General features: G+C 49.9%; 1 protein-coding gene across 3 annotated transcripts in view; it reads right to left on the bottom strand.

Annotated features, from left to right (window-relative positions):
• Window positions 1-12,158: 12,158 nt before the first annotated feature.
• LOC135917461 (nuclear transcription factor Y subunit gamma-like) overlaps window positions 12,159-21,493 on the bottom strand; it is a 496,387-nt gene continuing 487,052 nt past the window's right edge. For all 3 annotated transcript variants that reach the window (XR_011507364.1, XR_011507363.1, XR_011507362.1), the window contains one exon: window positions 12,159-12,190. The gene's annotated coding sequence lies outside the window, so the exon portion shown is untranslated. The remainder of the gene's footprint in view (window positions 12,191-21,493) is intronic.

The following is a 21,493-nucleotide window of genomic DNA, read 5'->3' as shown; positions in this document are numbered from 1 at the left end:
CGGCAGGGGATGCCCACAAAGGGTTGAAGAGGCGAGTGGGAGGGGGGGGGGCATCAAAACGGAATGATTGCGCGGGCGTGCTTGAAATTGATTTCTAAATGCGCATGACGGTAAGTGGCCTCTCGCTTGCGGGATAAACGAGAGAAGAAAAAGGCGTACAAATCGGACCACACCCAATGGGAGTAACAAATTGAATGCAGATAACGTCCTTTCGCAGGAAGCGGGTTGGTGCGCGTATATAATGATTCGCAAATGGCAATGGATGGGCTGTCCGGGCTCAACAGTCCAGAACGTGATCGCCATACGAAAGCAGGAGAAACGGAATCCCTCGAGAAGTGCAATTTCGACGCATGAACGACCAGAAGCAATTGTGGAAACACTTTTCGTCCTTCATACGTTATTTAATGTACCAGGCAATGAGGTTAATTGCTAGCAAGTAGCACTATATCGGCTTTTTGATTAAGAATAAGTGAAAGCGACTGTCAGAGAAGCAAAAGAAGCACAACTACAGTTTTTCATGCGCAGTCCAATAATTCTATACCCTTTCTTTGCGCAGTATATTTACGGAAATGATGGATAATTGGTGCAGATTCACTCTGAACGTAAAATGTAGAGATAGCTTTTAGAAATGATAAGGAGTTATAAGAGCTTGCATCAATAAACGTGGAGCTTTGAACTTGAGAGGTGACGTCACAGTTCTGAATTACCGATGCCGACGCTCTTGCGGGAAATTCAGGAATAAGGGCCGTTTGGCCTTCAATTTTCCAGTAACCAGTCCTCTGCCCGAGTGAAAACGGAGTTTTGACGGATTGCTTCACCCATCTATCACTGCTTGGGTTATTTATGTGCCCTTACAACTTGCTAACGTTTACCCCGTTCTTGCTCTTTGGCGGTTGGGCGCCAGTGCCTAACATCTGAGCTTTACAACCGCATACACGAGCACGGTCTTCCTGCCAACGGCTTTGCACCCCAAATGTTATGCCACTAGCTGCCCAGTTTACTCAATGATCTTACCAGATGCAATATCGATGTGTTGACTTGTTCCGCAAAAAATCTGCGTGATATGTTCCTGCAATCTTGACTGTGTACCGTTGTACTTCTTGATTTTTTGCCCTTAGCGCTTTGCTCTTCTCTTTTCTTTTTTTCTTCTCTTTTTTTTCCTTACCGTTTCCCACCTGCCCTGCTGCTGCCATTGTAAACGGAACCTGGGGCCAGTCAAGCTGCTTCTCCGCAGCTTTTTTCCCCTTGTTTTTTCCGCCCCAACCATGTACCTACTTGCTTGTGGAAACAAATAAATAAATAAAATAAATAAATAAATGTGGGAATGTCACTCGCGCATACTGCATACGGCGCACGGCGACGACGTAATCGCACGTGGACTTTATGCGGGACATCACGGCGACGGCGACGACGTAATCGCACGTGGACTTTATGCGGGACATCACGGCGACGGCGACGACGTAATCGCACGTGGACTTTATGCGGGACATCACGGCGACGGCGACGACGTAATCGCACGTGGACTTTATGCGGGACATCACGGCGACGGCGACGGCGGAAACGCGCCTGGAGTGTCCACATAATTGCTATTGCAATAATAAAGAGATACAAGGCGGTCGTTTTATTTTACACGATCATACGCAAACATACAGCACAGGGTAAGTTGATTACCAGGCGCGAAGGCACAGGAGACGTTGATTGCTGTATTTAATTCACAGCTAGAAATCATAAAGTAAAAGGGAATGAAATAGGTCGAAAATATAACCTGTCGCAGGTGGGGACTTAAACGGTCCTTTACGCATCGCGCGCGCTGTGCGCACGCGATTACCCGGACAATTACCCGCCTGTCCGCTATATACGAGCTCCCGCGTAATGCGGAAGACGCTCGTTCGGCTCCAGTAACGCAACCAGAGTTCCACTCTTGAGTGTGTTTTACTGCCTATAACTCACACCCTTACACCCCTTTTAGTTTAGGTTAAGTTAGGTTAGGTATTGTTCCACTTTCGTTTCCCGTTGCTTCGATTATTTCCACGTTTTAATTAACCGTATGCAATTAACTCGCCCTACGCTTTCTCTGACTTCCCTGCCTGAAACTGCAGACGTGCATCACAAGCAGTTATAGCTGCAGATACGGATGGCGCTGCGCCCAAGTAGGGAGGCTTGGAGCCCGAGACTCGCTTTTAGTCGCACATGCAAGCCGCGGTGCGGGCGAGATTCCGAGAAGACGGGGCAATACACAAGGGGTCATTTTGGACGCCCGTGAGAGATAACACATGTAACGCATGTGGCGGGCGCCGGCGGCGGTGCATTTATGATCCGCGTGGAGAAGAAGAGAGGGGGGGGAAGTAAAAAGAAGAAGAGGGGGGGAGTAAAAGAACGTTTAAGAGAAATTTGAACAAAAAAATAAAAGAAACGAGCTGTCATTCTTTGTGGCGAAATCAGCAACGCAAATGCCCGAGAGCCCCGCGTCGCTGGGCCCCAGCGATTCCCGGAAAAAGAATCCCGGCGGGAAAGGAGGCCAGAGGCGTTTACACTCTTCGCCGCTTCCTAGATTGGCGAGGGCTCTTCGCCGACTCTCGCTAGTACGGTGCAGCGTTGTCAACGCTACAGCGCCGGCGCGCGAACCATGCCGGGGGAGTAAGTATACCGCGTTCATGGTTATGTTGCGCTCAGTTTTACACAGACGATATTAAGGAAGGACAGGACGTGGACGGACGTAGCGCGTAGTATTGCGCTACGTCCGTCCGATTTTCCAATATTTGACCGTTTGAAAAAAATAGAAGCACGAAGTTTACAAATTCATAGCCCTGCATCAAGAACTGATATCGCGGTTCTGTCAACAGCATCCATCAGATCATTCAAAGCGGACAAATTTAATATGTCATTTTACATCTTAAGTGAATTTGTTACGTTGGTTACAACGGTTTTGCAAAAGTTGTATTTCCCTATGATTAAATTTTTTCATATTCATGTGTAACATATCAGTTTTGTCCGCTTTAGATGTACTATTAGATGCAATTCACAAAATTGTATTATCATTTTTATTGGTTGAGTTACAGAGTTGTAAACTTCATAGTATCGGTTTTAGAAAATTTTCGATTTTTGCCAATTTTTATTAAAAAATTGACAACCTAACTCGAAAATTCGAAACCAACAGTCACTAGGTTTTAAGTTTGTCTTTTCAATACAACAAACCTCGTCAAATTTGGTGCAGTGGTTGCCGAGAAAAACGAATTATCGTTTTACATCTATTTAGATAGGAGCACCCGAGCTAAAGCTTCCTCTTAATCAGAGAGAAAGGCAATCAGTGGCATATACCAGGTGATGAGGTGTAAAGGAAAGGATGCTTAGTGCTTGCTTTCACGCAACATTTGTTTACCTGATGCAGTATTCGCGCCTGCATCGTCACGGCGCTTGTAGCTTCGACGAAGCCTGCACGGTACTTCCGAAAAACGGTGGTGCTATATACGTCTCCGAGCGGAACGCACAAGCGACCCGCCACGTCCGCGTGAAGTTCTCATAGCTTATAACGCAACGCTGCGTTGCTCATCGCAGGTCTTATACTTTGAGCGTGCGCGGTTTTACGTTTCTCATGCGCAAATGTTGGTTACGTCACAGTTTTTGACCTCTGGCTACTGCCACCTAATATAGTTCCCGTCCGCTAGCGTTTCCGACAGCGCCACTAAAGTATGCTATCTTTATCTCAGACTAGGAATAGTTCCTGTCTTATTTATTATTTTATTTTTTTGCCGCCTCCGAACAGTTCCTTGAAGTCAGTTTATTTATCCTTCGCGTTGTTTCTCTATACGCAAACGCGGCGTCGGATGCAACGGCTTCCGTGTTGCGACACAAATAGGCGATATACAAGGCGTCTGTGTATACCTTCTACCACGCGTGTCAGCGGGCTCTGGAAAGCGCGAACTAAAGTCACGCGCATGCGTAGTATCGTAGGCACGCGGAACTGGGAATGTGGCTCTGTAAGTTGTCCTTAAACGTTGGCATATGTTTCGTCAAGGGAGATTAGATAACGCGCTTACAAGGCCGCTGTAAAATGGTGGATTCAGATAGAATACCCGCCACGGTGGTGTATAGTGTCTATGGAATTGCGCTGCTAAGCCCCGAGGACGCGGGTTCAAATCCTGGTCGTGGGGGCCACATTTTGATGGAGGAGCAATGCAAAAAAAAAGCAAATAAAAACGCCCGAGTACCGTGCACTGGGTGCATGTAAAAGGAAAAAAAAATACAGGTGGTCGAAATTAGTCCGCAGACCCCCAGTACGACATGCCTCGTAAGCATATCGCGGTTTTGTGATGTAAAACACCATAATTATATTTTTTTTATTCCACGCACAACGATTGGCTCCAGCACCACGGTTCGTATTCACAAAGAGCTTTTAAGTTGCACTTGTTCATAGCAGCAGGTTCCAGCCAATCCGGATGCTCGACATAGGAAAGGCGGCCGACCAATAATGGCGAAGAGCACAAACGAAGGAAAAGCTTCTTGAATTCAGCGCCCCGGTTTCCGACACAGTTACAGTATCGGTGGCAACAAAAGCCCCTTACGCAGCTGTTCGCACTGCTACAGCTACAACTAAGGAGCCGTAGTTTCGACGAAAGGACTTGTCTGACGAAGCCTCGGCATAAACAAGCACATCCCTCGTAGAAACAGTGGCTCCGGCCTAAGGGCATTTCTTGTCCCACCCTTGATGATCACCTTGAAGACTACATCTTCCTGTGTACCCCTTTTGAGGATAACTTCTTATTGGGTGAGTTGGTGTATTACTCGTTTTTCGTTTCTTTCGTTTCTTTTTGCCTCTCTCTGTTTCTTTCTATTTTTTTAGTTTTTCGCTATAGAGCACCATGTTAAGAACCCCTGTTTGTTTGGGAGTTCCAAGCAATGTCAAAACTTGATGCGTTAAGTTCAAGAGAAGATGGTTTTAGCTTGTCAAGAAACTTCCTACCGGTCACGGATTACCGGGTTACCAGGGTCACTGAAGGCAGTGGCAAAGCTGGTAGCGACGTCATGTTAAGATTTGTCCAACTGCAATAAAATCGAGGAAAAAGAAATTGTGTTGCTTCAGTATTGTCGCCCAAGAAAAATCGCGAAAGTGCAGTACGGTAACCCTTGTGCCGCTGACAACGCTTCACACCAGCAGCGAAGTGGAATATTTAGGCCGCTGCAGTACGCGTTTCGCGTGCTCTCTGGTTTGGCACTGCCTCAACAGATGTCACTGCCAGCTTTTGTTGCTGCCGTACAGCTCTCCTACAACCCGGTGTTCCGCAAACGCTTATGCGTTCGTGGATGAACTAAATAGAGAGATTTAGATTAGTGGACGCAAGCGGCTTGCGTACGCAAGAACTCTGGCCACGATACTGCGCATGCGCAGACCCTTACGTCAGGGCCTACCTGCGCAAGCGCAGTACCGTCGCCCCGAAATCTTGCGTACGTAAGCCGCTTGCGTCCACTAAACTCTCTAACATCTATATAAAGACGAGAAACACCGCAGAAAGCCGCAGCCAAATTGCAGTCGTAATGCATTCTGAAACCCGACAAGAACGTTCGATACGCTTGATACATTCGCTGCCCCACTTACACTTCTCTAAGAAACAACAACGGCGGAAATTTTGGCTTTCGGTTTCGTATACGTATAGCGCTCCATCGGCCTACCTGATAGCTTTCGGATTTGACCGTTCACTGCCGACTGTTTAGTTAGGTTGTAATCTTGAAAAACCTGCAACGGTCCTGAGGTGTAGCAGTTTAAGGTGTGCATTCGCGGGACCCACCGCAGCTGCTCAGTGATTGCGTGTTTCTGCTTGTTGCAGGGCACAAGGTTGCCGGTTTGGATCCCGGAAGCCGTGGATGCATTTCAGTTTGGCGCGGAACGCAAGAACACTCGTGTATGCTTAGGTTTGCATATAAATGTAGGAACACAATGTATAGTGAAAATTATTCCGGAATGCTCAAACAGCGCGCCTCTCGCGACTGCTCTGTTGCTTTAAAAAGTCGGACACCATTATTCCTATAAAAAATGGAAATGTTAGAGTGGTAGATAGATAAACTTTATTAAACTAATAATTAAAAAAAGCAGCTAATGGTCGGGGCCCTTAGTCCAGGGCTCCGCTGGCTCTTGCCATCTTCTCAGCTCTCTTTATCAGCTCGAGCTGGTCGTCGAGGGCCCAGCTGGACAGCAGTGCCTCCCATTGCTCTCGTGGTGTTCGTGTCTGGGTGTTCTATGTTGTGTAGTGCGCACTCCCACGTAATGCAGTACAGAGTTGGCGTGGCCCCACACCATGGGCATTCGTCCCTGTAGGCTGTGGGGTGTATCCTATGTAATATGTGTAAGTGTGGGTTGATCGCCTGGTTTCTTGCTCCACATGCTGAGTGGTAAGCAAGGTATACACAGTGATCGCAAATACACACCCAGACATTCGCATATATAACAAACGCCGTCCTCAAAACCTCGTTGACGACGACATGCTTCAGAAACCGCCAGGCAGTGACCCCGTTGTGCGTAACGTGTGTACGCGAAATTCACCCTTCAGGCCGAGAGGTAAGCTGCCGCTAAAGCGAGCGAAAACACGGTATACATGGAACTGCTCATCATGACGGATAGCGCCTGCCGGGAGAAAGCCGCGAAAGATGACGAGCCAAGAGACCGCGTCGCCTCGCGAAAGGGGTCAAGTGTTTTTTTGTGTGTTCCTCTTCGTCTCACGGGGACGCACTTTGTTTAGTAATCTTTTCTTGCATTTTTTTATTTGTCCTCCTGCGACGTCTATAAGCGCGACCTCGACCTGCATGCGACACCCGGGTACAAAAACATCCCGCAGTCCTTCCTCCTCCTTTCCAGCTCATTCGAGAAGCAGGAGACACTGTCGCGCACTCGAGTCCTGACTGATTGCGCGACACGTGGCCCGTGCGACCGGATGAATTTGCATATTCTGAGTGCGCACAGCAGCGACGGATGATGAGTCACAGGCTTGGGAGGAGGGCCGAGCAACGCTCCCCGCTTGTTTATCACCGCGTTTACACAGTGATACGCGTCGAGTGCTTTAGGGTGGAATCGATTTGTCCGGAGTCTTTGCTGCGGTTTTACATATTTTCAGGATTGGGGGCTCAATCCCGTCGCTCGTGATCCGTTGTCAAGACTGGAGTCGGGCATGAATTAGAAGGTAGCTGGCCCATGCCGTCGTCCAACTTATCCACGCTGAGGACGTTGATGAAGGGAAGGACTGCTTCTCATCGAGATCGAGGAACATGGGTTTATTTACAATATTTATATGAGTCTAACGTGACTGTTTGAGAAAGTGTGTCAGTCCAACATGACTGCTCAAGAGAAGTGTCAGTCCAACCTGACTGCTCAAGAGAAGTGTCAGTCCAACCTGACTGCTCAAGAGAAGTGTGTCGAGCACCCGCAAAACAGCAGTTTTTAAACACTCGGTCCTCCGGCGATACAAGACGGCGAATGTTCGTTTCGTCAACGCAACCTAGCCGCCTCCCGCAGGACGGTTTACGCACACAAAGGCACACACATTCCAATGCACGGAGCCGACGTAAGAGGGGCACCGTAGCACTCGGAGCCGTTCCGGGTAGCGCGTTGGGGAGTTTGGGAACAATAGTTGGCCCGCCGAACTCATTCCGTCACAAAGTCGATTTAGACACGCTGTGGCTAGAAGTTGGCGGCGAATCTCCCGGTATCTTGCCCTCATAGTCGTAAGCGGGCGGAAATCCGACACTGCAGGTGGCCATTCTTAACAATATACAGCGATACCTTATTGTCCGCGGTCATCGAGTCAGAAGTGTTCGTGTTTGCCTGCGCGTGTGCGACATCGTGCTTGTTAACATGGTTACTCAGCGAATGTTTACAGCAGTTATTGCCAGTATACATAACGCGAAGGCCCGTATACAATTATACCTGCCACGAAAGACACCTGAAAGTTAGAAGAACGAAATAAATGACGTGCTGGTGCCACGCCAGAATGCGGAAAATTGGTGAGACACACAGAAACGCGCCGGAGCGCTCCCGTATCTGTCGCTGTGCACTATAACATAATCTACATCCTTAAATGTGAACATCGTTGTAAATAGGTCTATGATTTAAGCCCTTAACATACCCTTGGGTGTAAGGGTGTGAGGTAATGCACCCTTTAAAGCGAATGAGAGTGTCGCTCGATCTATAACACATGCCCTTACACCTTGGGTGTAAGGGCGTGGGTTGTACACCGATGTGCGCTCTTATTCACATTCAAGGGGGTAAATTATTTTACAGTGTGGGCAACTCGCTAATAGTGCTTGCGTATTCGAGCGCATTCCGCAAGGAATGCGCTCGAATTGCCCGCCACCCCTAACAACCATCACGTCCAAGATCGCGCGCTGCCTCATCTCATAAGCAGTGTCCCAAGAAACGCCAAAACGGCCGTCTGGTGGCGCTTTCTAATAGCCGAAGGTTGCGCCACCTGGCAATGTGCAACGTGCGTATAGGCGCTGCGAAAGAAAAAAAAAAGAGGAAGCTGCTTAGCCTGAATCGGCGTCTGCTTTTCCGTCTGCTTTTTCATCTGGATGGCAGATGTATGCAATACATCACAACAGGTTGTGCGACACACCTGCTGCATAGTCCGGTCACCGAAAGGGTCGACCTTGATACAAGGGCAACGAAACCATCAATCAAGCAACCAATGTATGCGTACGCAGGATGATTTGTTTTCTTGTTTGCTTTCTGCTTTTTTTTCGCTCTTATCACGGCATTTGTAGAGCGCTACATCAAAGTATGTGCCACCGTTTGCCCTACCGCCGCCGCCATGGATATGCGAATGACACTGTAGCATTGCTTTGTTTTGCACGTCATCTTGCACCTGCGCCTCAGCATGCCTGTTTTTCTCTTCTGTCCTTGTTACCTCGTTAAGCCGCGACAACAGCGGTATTACTAGAGTACGCCCATCGAAGCCCCACGTGTAGTGGCGTCTCGTTGTCCTAAGCAAAGCCGCAACGAGAAATTTACGACCTTGTTCTTATAGTTTTATGATTGCAAGCAGAAGCCTAGAATAATAGACCAGATGAAACAGAGGACGCTGTGTAGCCTTGAAGACGACGCAGCGACCATGTCTCCCGCGAGGCCCTACAATTGACCCGGAATCTACGGCAGTGTTGTCCTGGCTTGATCAAATGTATATGGGTGTTTTATTGTATTTGCGCCTGTTGATTCGTTTGTGTGTTTGGAGCTACGGTGATACCGGCACGATCAAAGCTTTGGAAACGTTTTGTTTTGTCAGGGCTCATTAAACAAAGAGGGGGGGGGGGGGGAGCATGACCACGGTCCTCCAACTCCCACCCAGCTCCCAGCTAGCTGTACAGTTCACAGGCGAAATAAATAAATCAAAACAAATTTTCCACTACACCGAGTACGCTCAAATTTCACCAGATTGCCGTGGGGGTGCATAAGGTTTAAAATGCAATGCGCGATTCGAGCTTATAGTAAGTGGGAGTAGAGGGGCCAATATCGTTACCTGCACCAACAAAAAATTGGGCTCCTGCGCAGGTCTTTACTTAAAACTTTCAATCTGAAATCACCGTCCCTAAGACCCTGCCACCCACAGCGATCACCATATCGGCATGAATTGTGTAACGTCAAGAAGCGTTGGGTCACGGCGCCGTGTCTGTCGCCTGCTTCGAAAAAGTCCGAAACTATGTACATCGAATGCCTTGCTCTGCACGCACGCGTACCCAATGTCGCAGTAAGGGCGTCGTCGTCCAGTTGTGCCCTCGATTATTTAACTCACGCGATAAGAGCAGCACAAATCAGAGACCGTCGGTACAGAACTGTCTCGGGTTACCCGCGGAGACGCACATATGCAAACAAAGCAGCCCATGGCGACCGTGAGGTGTTTGCGGTTCCTGGTATCGTTACCGGTACCCTCCGCGGTGGCTTAGCGGCCAGGATGTTGCGCTGCTAAGCACGAGGTAGCGAGATCAACTCCTGGTCACGGTGGCCGAATTTCGATGGGGGCGAAATGGCCTGAGTCCGCTACGTTGGAGACACGTTAAGGAACCCCAGGTGGTCAAAATTATTCCGGAGAGCCCCCACTACGGCGTGCCTCGTAATCATATGGCGGTCCTGGCACGTAAAGCCCCAGGATTTAATTTCAAGTAATCGTTAGCGGTGCCTGCATAGAACAAATGCACGCCCTTCGAGATCGGCTTCCGTTACTGAGGGGTAGCCGTAGCTGGGGTGAAATTACGTAATTTCGTCACCAGTTAGTGTTGCCAGACAGCTAGCTGTACAGTTCACCGGCGATATAAATAAATCAAAACAAATTTTCCACCACACCGAGTACGCTCAAATTTCGCCAGCTCGCCGTGGGGGTGCATAAGGTTTAAAATGCAATGCGTGATTCGAGCTCGAAAACTTGACGTGACGGTCCCTCTAAGACTACACATGACCCGTTGTAAAGGAACTACGTAGTGTCACTATAGCATTTAATTTTGCAAAGGCATGTTATGTGGGCTTAGCTGAATGCAATCTGGTCTTGAAAAGATCCCGCGTGTGGGAAATAAGTGCGAGAAAGTTCGATGCGGGCAGAATAGCGCCGTGAACCGTACAAGTGAACCATCGAACGCAAATTCAGTGCAATAGTATACAGCAAATGCCTTTCACAAATGGAAATATCTTGAGATTAGGTTTGATGTTCTCTTACGTGCTAAGGGCACGCGTCGATGGGTGCCGAACTTGAACGTGACTGAGCGATGAGATTAGCAACAACCGGTTTTACGAAGTGTCGGACCGACTGAAACGCTTAATCATATTAGGTTGAGACTGATAAGTAATCCACTTACTACTTGCTACCAAAATCCACTTGCTATCCCAAAATTAGTTCTGTTCGAGTTTCAAACGTGTGATTTAGGCAGCGTGGGGTGGAATCTACTCGCTTCGGCGTCGCCGCAAATGCTATTGTTATCAGGCACACCGAAGTATTTTGTACATTTACACTTATTTTTGTTTCACTCCTCATGTATTCATTGCATTTCTTTTAAGCGATGCACAGTGCTCCATGATTAGGATTAAGAACTTTTCACAGCTGCTTAGGCTTTCAATTGACAATAGTACCTTATAAATAAATAAATAAATAAATAAATAAATAAATAAATAAATAAATAAATAAATAAATAAATAAATAAATAAATAAATAAATGCTAAGGTCTTCCATTCTGTTGTAGTAGTGTGAAAATGTTGAGAATGTATAACAAGCTCTAGCTGCCGAATCCTTCACAACACAAAAGCACGTTTGAATTTCCCTTTCGTTGAAGTAATACCCACAGCAATTGCGCCTGCAAGAAACGATCCATTCGTAACCACCATAACCATCGACGCTGAGGCGAATGGCAATAATCGTGAGATGGCTTCTGCCAGAATCTTTTTTTTCTCTTGTATTCTCCTTGGTTTCGCCTTGCAAGCTTTTTAAAAAAACTTCTCTTCCAATAATGCAATTTGCCGGTGCCGTTCCGCTCTAGGCCATTTAATTCTGCTTAGAATGCTTATGCGCCACACAGTTTTGACGTCATCATAATCACCATCCTCAATATTTTTTAGCATAACAGGTAACGAAGCAAGCCCAGTGTCAAAGAGGCATTCAAAACACCCTGCCCGAAAGGAAAAAAAAAATACGCCATCTGGTCCCGGGGATTGCACACTCCGAATTTTGAAGCTATAGCTCGTCATTCGCGCTTAAAATTTGCATGCACGTGCTGTCAATAACCGGTCTCGCTACGTGTTACCTTTGAAGTAGCCGAAAGGGGCCGCGTTTGAAAAAATTACGTACACGCTCGCTAACGTGGGTATACGCACTTTTACGTTACGAGTGGTTTTCTGAACAAGGTGTCCATATGCGGCGCGTGTAGCCCTCGTGTAAGCGGTACGCTGTAAAAAAAAAAAAAAAGAAAAGAAACCGTAGCAAAAAGGCCGACAATAGGATTATTTACTTAGAATGACGGCGAGGAGGAACGGCGACGCTATAGGCTGTTCTTAGAAACGCGGGCCTTTTTTGGGTACCAGAGGCAGACATGGCTACGAGGCGCTCCAGGTGAAAGAATCCTGTTTTTGAACAGAGTGGCAAAGAGAGAGAGAGAGAGATGTGTTTACAGAACTTATTCGCCTTATTTATTCGCGCAAACAATTTTTCAGAAGTCCGAAGCAGTTCTTCTGCAAAAAAGAAAGAAAAGAGGAGAACATTTACTTTGCTATTTCTGTTTAATATCCCCGAAGTGGTCGCAGCTGTCATATTTGTTATCTTTGCGTTAAATATAAGCTTCTCGTTAGTATAAACTACGTCATATATTCTCGCGCAAACCCCCGCTGAAGTACGACCTTATTTCTCGGATAGCCTAGCTGGCGCACGAACCCACCTTTTGCCATAGTCTATAGACTCGTTGACTGTCAGCGGACATCCGACGAGTCTATACTAGGCCAAAAGTCTGGTAGACTGTGTGGAGACAGGCCATGGATTTATGTTCTTGCACCTTGAAGCAACTATTCTTAGCAGAGGGTCTATAGTGTGTGTACAGGTTAAATGAAAAGAAAAAAAAATGGCTGTGGCTTAGCTAAGGTTAAGCCCAGGATGCGAAGCATACTAGTCTTTATTTTAACGCGACAGCGTTAAGGAGCTCGTGTCGCAGAAAAGCCGGTGTCGTCGGCGTCGGTGTGTGCGGCGCTGGCCGTGAGCAATAAATCCCAGCAGGCACTTCATTAATAAACACAACTTGCAAGATGGGCTGGGTGGGAATCGAACCAGGGTCTCCGGAGTGTGAGACGGAGACGTTACCACTGAGCCACGACTTTTTTTTTCTTTTTTTTTTACGAGTTCGATGTTTCAAAGCGGTACAAAAGCGCCTCTAGTGAACGCGGTGTTGCCTTAGAAACGAGCTGTTTCTAAGGCTCAGGCGTGCCTCGCTTGCTCAGACGCACATTTCGTTGTCGCGCCGAACGCTGCGTTGCTCGACGCTCACCGCGTCCGATGCGCGGCGCGTAGTAGCTGCGCCGTAGCCCATTGTCTTACACACCTTGGCGGGTCGACGGGAACGCTGTCGCGTTCCACTCTTGAAGGCGAAGCTTAAGCGTCCGCTTTGCAGCTGTTATGACGTCATATGGTAGCTACGCGGCCACGCGCGGCGCACCAAGAAAGAGCGTGGTTGTGCGGCTAGTATGCTTCGCATAATACTCGTAATTTATAACGAGGCAAAGCGATCTGTAAGATGTATATGGAGAGGTTGTCTGCGGGCTATACCTTACAAGATGAGGACAGACACCGAGCTGCCGATCCGGGTATATATATTTACAGGCTTGTATATTATATGTGTGAACACAATTCTAATGGCAATCCCAAAATTAGGCTAGTTTTTAAAAAATGGCGCAGAATCTGCGCCACTGCATAAAGGTCAGGTGCAGTTTGTCATATGTGTGTATATATGGGAGAAATAGGTGCAGACCTTGGTGCTGTTAGAGAGATTTAGCGCAGCGAATAGAGCGCTATAGTAAGCACATATTAGAGTACCAGAACGGTTCGGGTGAGATGGCTAACGCTGTAGTGCTGGCAGTTTGTTTGCGATGCGAGCATTGATCTTAACACGTCTTCTTGTTCCGCAACTCTTCCTATTAAAAAAAGAAAAAAAAAAGCAAGGTTAGAAAGAAAGTTGGTTCGGGTTGGTTAGGTGATACACTTACGCCGACTAGTAGAACAGAATACAGCCTGTAGGCGATTGAAACAAATCTTATAAGCGCCTCGGATAAGGACAGCATCGAAGGTGTCGCCAGGAGAACCGCTTAATCCTCAACACCCATTCCAGTATTACTGTAAGCGCGACGCTAGGGCATATATCTTCTGCACTAAAACTCTCCAACATACAGCGTGCTGCTACGGTACAGGTGCAGCTGATAATGCGGCACACGTGCGGTGTTCGCGACGCCATCGGCCTATGCAAATTTAAGCGCCATTGAGTAAACTTCCAGCTCCACCAAATGAACCTGCCAACCTTTATGGACCTCCGTGGCAGAGCGCTGCATAAAACTCCGAAGCCCACGACTACGCCGAAGTCGTGAGTTTGTGGCTTTACAGCTTTTGAGGCTTTTTCGGATTGCTTGCGACTCAAACGAGAGTGCAGTAAGCAACAAAAAAGAGAGAGGAGGGGGGACAGAGAGAGATAGAGGGAGGGAGGGAGGGAGGGAGGGAGGGAGGGAGGGAGAGAGAGAACGTGCACAACGTACGGTAACAACGAATCAAAATGAAAACTGCCAAACAAGGAACTCTCAAGGAGGAGGAAATAACTTTAATGTGTCCTGAGGAACCCCTCCCCACCCACTCTTGGTTTAGTGGGCGGCAGGGGTCGCGGGCCGCACCCACGTTGGGACGGGAAGCCCGTGAGCCTCCGCCCTTTCGTGAGCCCTCTGGACGGCCCGGAGCTGGGTCTGGTGGTCGTCGCTTTGCAGGGCGTCCAGCCAGTCTTCTTCTTTAGTGAACACGGTGCCGCTTAACGCGGAGCATTGCCAAAGCATGTGCGCTAGCGAGCAGTAAGATTCGCCACAATCCGGACACTGCGGCTCTACTTCTGGTGAATAACGGCTCAGTCTGCCTCTCGAGGGGAACGACCCTGTCTGAAGCATTCTGAATATCGATGACTGTGGTCTCGTGAGTTTAGCGTGGGGGAGTGGGAAGGTCCTCCTCGACAGCTGATAGTGTGTTGTTACTTCGTTGAAGGTGAGCAGCGGGTCTCGGTGCTCCCCTCCCTCCCCGCCACCTCGCTCGCCACGATCGCCGCGGTGCGTGAGTCCTCGCGCGCGTCCGTGCGCCAGCTCGTTGGCGTTGGGAAATTCAGGGTGCACGTCGGCCCCCATGTGGGCCGGAAACCATTTGACGAGGTGCTGACCCGCGGCTCCCTCGCTGCCGAGGACGGCCGCCGCTTCCCGGGATATCGAGCCCGAGGCGAATGCTCTTGCCGCCGATCGCGAATCTGTGTAGACGTGAGGACGTTCGGGGTCTCTCATTGCCATGGCTATTGCCACCTGTTCGGCCACTTCGGACGTTACCCCCTTGACCGATGCTGCGTTAATTATTGTGCCATCCCAGCGTACCGAGACGGCCGCGTACCGGTCGCTGCGCCCATACTGGGCCGCGTCTACAAATGCCGCCAGGCCCGGGCAGTTGGCGATCGATTTCAGCAGTGCTCGGGCCCTCGCCTTTCGGCGCCCCTCGTTGAATTGCGGGTGGACGTTTCTAGGAAGCGGTTCTACCTTGAAAGTGCCCCTTACCGCCGCGCTGAGCGCAATCTTGTGTGCGTTGCACTCTGCCTCGGCATTTATCCCTGCTTCTTCTAGGATGCGCCTGCCGGCCCTGGTGGTCGACAGCCGCACGACCTGTGCCTTGGTCTGCGCTTCGATGATTTCTGATAGTGAATTGTGGACCCCTAACCGATCGAGCTGCTCCGTGCTTGTAGTGATCGGGAGACCTAGCACCCTTTTGACGCTCTTGCGCATCAGTGTCTCTATTTTGGCCGCGTCTCTCTTGGTCCATTTTAGCGCCGAGGCTACATAATTGACGTGACTCATGAGGAAGGCGTGGTAAAGTCTGATGAGACTGCTCTCGCTGAGCCCTCCTCTGCGGTTCGTCACCCTGAGGATCAGCCGGAGCATGTTCTCCGTTTTGGACGTTAGTTTCATGACAGTTTGTGTGTTACCACCTTTCGCCTCAATTAGCAGCCCCAGGATTCGTATAGTGTCCACTCTGGGAATCGGCTGGCCGGTATTCGTATGTAATTTGATCGGTATTTGATCGATCGGCGTCAAATTCCTCATGCCTTGTTTTGAGGGCCTGTACAGCAACAGTTCCGATTTGTTGGGTGACAGACGGAGTCCCGTTTCCTTCAGGTACTCTTCCGTTGTGTCCAGCGCCTCTTGAAGAGCCTGCTCGACTTCTGCGTCGGACCCTCCCGGGCACCACACCGTAATGTCGTCTGCGTACAGGGCGTGATTGACGTTGGTCACTCTCGTCAGCCGGTCAGAGAGCCCTTTCATTGCCAGATTGAATAATAGTGGGGAGAGCACCGCCCCTTGTGGGGTGCCCCTCGCGCCCAGCGTGTACCAATCGGACGTGGCCTGTCCAATTTTGATCGTGGCTTTCCTGTCTCTGAGGAAGGAGCCTATGTAAGAGTGGAATTTCCGGCCGAGCCCCATCATCGAGATCGTTTCCATTAGAAATCTGTGTTTGACCGTGTCGAACGCTTTCGTTAGGTCCAGGGCCAGTATGCCCCTGGTGTCTCTGGTCATGCCGTCAATTATATGCTTTTTGAGTAGCAACATTACGTCCTGTGTGGAGAGGCCCGGTCTGAAGCCCACCATGTTATGTGGGAAGAGGCCTTCTCTCTCTATGTACCGGGATACTCGGTTATGTATGGCATGTTCGGCCGTCTTGCCTACGCACGAAGTGAGCGATATTGGCCGCATGTTCTCCGCCGCAAGTGGTTTACCGGGTTTCGGTATAAGTATGACCGAGGCCTCTTTCCACACCTCTGGTACTTCTCCCGTTTCCCACACTCTGTTGATTTCTTCGGTGAGCTTCTCGACCGACCTTCCGTCTAGGTTCCTCAACAGTTTGTTCGAGACCCCGTCCGGGCCTGTAGCGGAGCGTCCGTTGAGGCCTTGTAAGGCATCCCAAATTTCTGATTCCGTGAAAGGCGCGTCGAGTTCTTCGACCTCTGCCCCGGCGTATTGGGGATAGTCGCCGTCGCCTGACGGGCCCAGTGGCAGATACGTCTCCGCCAGCTCCTTTAGGAACTCGCTTTCCGTTTTGCCCTGCTCCTTTTGCTTTTGTAAAATCCTATCGATTGCCAATCTCTGACTTCCTTTGGATTGTTTGTCGTCTAACAGTTGCTTTAGGAGGTTCCATTTGCGCCCGGTTCTCATTTGTCCGTCTACCGACGCGCACACCTCGTTCCACTGTTGCTTGGAAAGCTCGATCGAGTGCGCTTCGATTTCCCGGTTTAGTGCCGCTACTTTCTTTCGTAGTCTGCGATTCAGTCTTTGCGTTTTCCACCTGGCCGTGATGGAATTCTTTGCCTCTAATAGGTGTGCCAATCTCGCGTCCATCCTTTCCACGTTCAGTTCAGTTTGGACAACCCTCGTCGCGGTGTTAACGTCCTCTTTGAGCCTTCTAAAAAGACTGTCTAGATCCGCGTATTCGTTTGTGTCTTCCTTCCTTATTTTGCGGAAGGCGTCCCAGTCGGTGACCTTAAATTCTCTCGGTGGTGCCGCCCTGATGGGGATCGTGACCGCCAGTATGTAGTGGTCGCTGCCGAGGTTCTCGTGCAGGTTGCGCCACTCGGCCCCTCGCACGTTCTTGACGAAGGCCAGGTCGGGCGTCGTGTCCCGCGCCACCGACGTGCCTAGTCGAGTCGGATAGCGGGGGTCCGTCACCAGCTCTAGCGAGCACGTAGTGACTGCCACCAATAGCCGCTCTCCCTTAGGCACTGGCCTTGCGTAACCCTATGCTCCGTGGGGCGCGTTAAAATCTCCTGCCACTATGAGAGGGGCCCCCCTGGCCATTGAGGCCGCCTTCGTTATTATCGATGTGAACGACTGTCTGTGGTCAGAGGGCGGGCTGTACACGTTCACTACGAATACGCTGTTTTTCAGCCAACTGTTCGGTATGAGTTCGACCACGGTTACCTCCGCTTTCGCGTTGCCTAATTTCAAATCTCGTTCCTGGAAGGAGCATTTGTTCGCGACGAGGGTCGCCACTCCGCGCTTACCCTGTTCGAATTTCGACGAGGCGACCCGGTAGCCGGGCAGGGACACCTCGCTACCCAAAGTTTCTTGTAAAATTATGACGTGCGGTTTGTCCGCCTGTGAGGCAACGAACTGTAGCAGCGGAGCCTTGCGCTTTTTGAAGCTAGCGCAATTCCACTGCCACACTAACAGCTCTCTAGTTGAGTTGGTCGCCATGATTGATGCCTTGGATTTGTTTAGCACCCACAGGTGCCACGTGTGCTTCGATACGCGTCACTCTCGCCGCGAGCGCTACCATGCTCTCCGCTAGTTGCTGGACCATTAGCTGCAATGAGCTAATCGACTGCTTAATTCCCAATAGGACGCTACTGGACTCGGGTTCCGCCGGGTTTCCCTCCTCCGTCAGGGGAGGGGCCCTGCGTTTGACCGAGCGAACCGACTGCTCCCCTTGCGGGGTCGATGTAATTTGCGGCACCTGCTGCTGCTGTTGGTCGACTAGCTGAGGAGTGGAACCGTGTTTCCGAAACGATTCGAAATCCGCCCTCATTTGCTGAATCTCCGCCTTGAGGCGCGCGTTTTCTTCCGCTAGCTGAGCTATTCTAGAGTCTTCCTTGTTATGCTTTGGCAATGCTACCTGCGTTACCTTTGAATGTGAAGGCGGTTTTGGCTTGGCCCGGTCCGCCCAGGTCGGCCCTTCTTGAATGCGCACTTGGGAGCGGGAGCGCCCCCTGGAGCGAGAACGGCCTCTCGATCGGCTGCGCTGTTGTAGTGTCGGCATTGTCGAACGTCCTCCTCTGGGGGCACTTGACACGCTGGAATCACGTGATCTGCTCTCTAGCTGTTGCGGATGGCTTTGCAGCTGCGATTTCTTCGCATTTCTGCGTCGGCGCCTCCTGCGCCGCACGACGTAAGGGATTTGGTATCGTTGCTTGCACTTGCTGTCCGCCGTCGGGTGTTGGCCCCCGCAGAGGGCGCACTTGGGCGAGCACTGGTGGTCTGCAGCCGGGTCGTTGGCTCTGCAGCCGCGGCACCTCTTCTTGTCAGGATTAGGACAGACGTCGACTCTGTGACCCAAATCACCGCACCCGTAGCACACGTCGTTCTGACGCTTGTAGAGCGTGCAGCGTATTAGGCTTACGCCACACATGACGTAGTTCGGCACTTTCATGCCGTTGAAGAGCACTACCACCGTTGAGGTATTTTTGATCCGCTTGGCTTCCAAGGCCATGGGATTTCTTTGGTTCACGATCATGGCCTGAAGCTGGGCCTCGTTGATTTCGGGGTCCACTCCTCTGATGACCCCCTTGCACGTGTTGTCCGGCGCCGCGATGTATGCGGCCACATTGTATGCGCCTTCTCTTAGGTGAAGCTTTTGAACTCCGGCGTATGCGTTCGCGTTCTTCTCGGTTGGCGTGGACACGACGAGAATGTTTTGGGTTGCGTTCGGACAAACGATGTCTTCCTCGGTCTCGTTCGGCGGGAGTGAGGCCGCCATTGCTAGCGCTTGCGCCAGGCGAATCTGACTCACTTTTTTTACGTCGAGGCCGTCTCTCGGCCTCACTATGATGCGAATGTGGTCCCTCGGAAGCCGGGGGAGCCTCGATGCGGCGACGAGGCGCTTGACCGCGCTCTGCGGGCCGGCCGTGCGGCGGCCGCCCTTCGTCTCTGCTCGTCCCTCGTTGCCTCGGTCCGGAACGGTCGGTCCCGGTGTGGCCTTCTTTTTTCTGCCCATGGCCGTCGTCCAGCCAGGGCGATTCGCTTCTTCTGGGGAGATGTCCTCTCCCGGCACGACGGTCTCCATAGCGGGCATACTGCCGCGCACACGTACGAGCGAGGCCTGGGCCTGCTCGCTCCTCGCCCCCGACGATAGGCCTAGTCGGGTAAGGCTAGCTGAGCCGCGGCGTGGTCCGAACTAAAAAGCCTCGGAAATGGAAAAGAGTTCACTGACGGGAAGAAAAATCGGACATCGGCGTGTTCCTTAGAAGAAACTGCGTCGAATAGTGCACATTTCGTTGCTAGGAATCACAGAAATCAGTCCGAAAACGAGCACAGAAGCGGGAGCCGAACATTCCACATACCCTCTCAAGGGTTTTCTTTTTCGTTCGTCGCGGGAATCACACCGGTGCACGCGCAAAACGCACTTCAACGCTCCATTCACAGCAGGTGCGAGAGAAGACAAAAAAAGAAAAGCTTGCATGGCCGCGACAACTAGGAATAAACGACAAGCCCCATCCCACGGTCTCTGCGAATATGCTCGCGACTCAGTTTACTTAATTTGGGAAGCGGATCCCTATGTTGCCGTTCTTGCTAGTGATTACACCGCATGTGTCCCTTTGCGGACGCCATGGTAGCTCCATCTATAGCATCGCCGCTTGTTTGAGAAAATCATGCCCATTGTCTGAAAGAACCGTGTCCGCTTCTCTCAGAAAACCATGTCCGCTAAGATGGTGCAATAAAATCAGTAGCACCGAAGTAAATACTGATATTTAAAATGTGGCACAAACGCCTTAAAACACTTCTGATTGGACCATTTGAGGGAATTTGAATGATATGTGTAAGGCGTTTTAGTAAAGCGAGTTGGAAGCTAGACGTCGAGGTCTTTGCTCTCGGTATCAGTACGTCATAGTGGAGCGAGTTCCCTAGTGCATTGTTTTAGGGCGCAGTTCTTCTGCGCCTGTTCCTGCGACGAGAGTCGGCGTTAGCGAGCGAACGAGCGCAGGGGAGGATGAAAGAGCAAACGCGGAGCGGAGGGGCGGATGAAAAGCGGCGATAGCGAAGAGAACGTGAGGAGGAAAGCGGGGGAGGAGGGTTTAGCAGATCCATGAGGTATAGAAAGCGGATGGAGAGGGTATGGCGAGAGCGCGAGAAGAAGAGCGCGTAGTGCCGCGCAAGACGGGCTGTGCGGCGACGACGGCGACGAGATGGCGCCAGAGTATCTCGCGCTTAGTCTGTTTACCGATGACGCCACCGATAGCATATAAAAACACAAATTTTTTGAGGAAATAGTTGTTAAAAAGTTAAAGATTGCCAATAAATAAAAGTATTACATTTTTATTTTTAAGGGCATTTGTTATTGATACTTCCTGGGTTCAATACAAATTTCTTTTATAACATCTTTAAGACTTAAAAATTAAAGTATAAAAACTAGGAAAAAAATTTGTTAAATTATAAAGAGCACTTTTTTCAAAAAGCACTAAATTATACCAATTTCAATAATTTAATGTAACTATAAATTTTTTGCTTCTTTATACAAGAATTTCCTAGGAGTTAGTTTGAATATTTTTAAAATACTTGTATTATTTTATATATCAAACTTTAGCTTGACATGATGTTTGCTTTAGGTAGGACAAGTAGGATTTTGTTTGGAATTATTTTTGCATCTTGGCTTGCTAGTGAAGAAATCTTGCCACCATTTTCTATTGTTCGAGCTTTTACATATACGAAAACAAAGCGCTGCATGAGCGGAGGTCTGTCTGCGGCGTCTGTTGTGAATGGCGCCCACGTGCTGCCTCTCGCGATCTCCCGATTAGCGCGGCAGTCGCGCCACACTTGGCTCCGTTTGCAACGCGTCGCACGAGACTGACTGTCCGCGCCAGCCAATACGCCACGATAAGAAAACACGCACAGAGCTGCGCTTAAATTTCGCATTAGGGAGTATCGTAATCGTGGGTGAATTTTTTTTTTGACATTTTCCATCGGGCACATATTTCAAGATGCTGGACAGGTGCTTTC

Source organism: Dermacentor albipictus, chromosome 7 (assembly GCF_038994185.2).
Source record: "Dermacentor albipictus isolate Rhodes 1998 colony chromosome 7, USDA_Dalb.pri_finalv2, whole genome shotgun sequence".
Lineage (NCBI taxonomy): Eukaryota > Metazoa > Arthropoda > Arachnida > Ixodida > Ixodidae > Dermacentor > Dermacentor albipictus.
The sequence above is the reverse complement of the archived record's forward strand: the minus strand, read 5'-3'. Positions and strand labels throughout refer to the sequence as shown.